This window comes from Sinocyclocheilus grahami, unplaced genomic scaffold (assembly GCF_001515645.1).
Source record: "Sinocyclocheilus grahami isolate Dianchi unplaced genomic scaffold, SAMN03320097.WGS_v1.1 scaffold524.1, whole genome shotgun sequence".
NCBI lineage: Eukaryota > Metazoa > Chordata > Actinopteri > Cypriniformes > Cyprinidae > Sinocyclocheilus > Sinocyclocheilus grahami.
Window position 1 is genome coordinate 370,118 of NW_015505703.1, and position 1,490 is coordinate 371,607.

Genomic DNA, 1,490 nt, shown 5'->3' on the forward strand with positions numbered 1-1,490 from the left:
GGCGTATTACTGCCCTCCACAGGTCAAAGTTTGAACTAAATTCTTATATACAGTCCTGTGTTATGCAAGAACTGAAGAACTGCCTCAGAGATCAGTTTATGCTTATCACTGTGTCCAAACAAAGTAGTAACAGAAAACACTCCAACGCCAAGTTCTGCCAATTCATCAAAAAGTGCTTTTCTTTGTATATTATACTTTCTACATTCCAAGAAAACATGCCCTACGGTTTCCATATTCCCACATTCACATAATCCACAAATATGCTTTCCTACAATATACAAAAAGTAATTTAACCCACAGTGCCCCAACCTCAATCTACACCGTTTAACTGAGTCCCTACGGGATGGACAAGTACAAAAACATATTTTCCTAACTTTCTTCAGACTAGTTCAGTGAGATGTTCTTTTTATGGGGAGACACCAACTTCAGCGCTCCACTTGGCTCAGAGCCGTAAAGTGAGAGAGAGAGAGTTGCGACAACGGAAGTTCGGAACGCTCGATCGTCACGTGATTCACGTAGACCTCAAATAGTTCCAGGAAGTTCATAGCGGGCAGTTGGAATACATTCCCCTTGTCCAAATACCCACACTTGCGGTCTTGGCCACTTGAGAGCGCGTGCGCAAGACTGTCCCAGGTCTTAAAAACGCCAGAGCGCAGTGCCCTTAACGCACACTAAACACACACTATCTCGAATACCGCTCCGGAGCGCTATTCGAGGCTTAGTGTATCCCATCATGCATCATGTTCTGGAAATAAATCGTGAGACTTTTTGCGGAGATCTCGCGAAAGGTCACGGAAACCTTTCCAGTGTAAGCTAAATACCAATATAATAATTAGATATTACAAATAATTTGGTAGAAAAACAGTGTTTTTACTTTTATTGCTGCAAAGATGAGTTGTGGTGATATTTATTTTGTACAACATTTTTTTATCATTTAGAAGCACCACAAATTAAAATTATGTCATGTTATAGGGACTACTGAACAGACATTTAGAAGTTGATTTTAAAATGCAAAGTATTTCAAATTAAAATTAAAATAAAGCTGTGTAAACACTTGGGCCAAACATATGGGCCAAAAATCTAGAGCCCGACCGATATGGGTTTTTCGGGGGCCAATACCGATATTAGGGAGTGAAAAAGACCGATATCAATATTCGGCTGATATTCTTTATGTGTAGGCTATATACAGTACAGTATAGTCAAAAGTTTGGACACACTTCCCATTTGTGTGTCCAAACTTTTGACTGGTACTGTATATAGAATACAGTATATACATAAACAGAATATATATACATAAACACATTTTTTGCAATGATAACTCAAATGTGGTGATCAAACACTTGTGTGTCACTTTGTGACAAAGAGGCCTATGTAATGGAAGCAGGGTATTTAACAATTTAACAATAAACTGTATTATTCAAAATGAGTCTGACATCAGTGCACTTAACAGTAAACTTCACTTATTATAAATAACTTAAAAAACACAAATA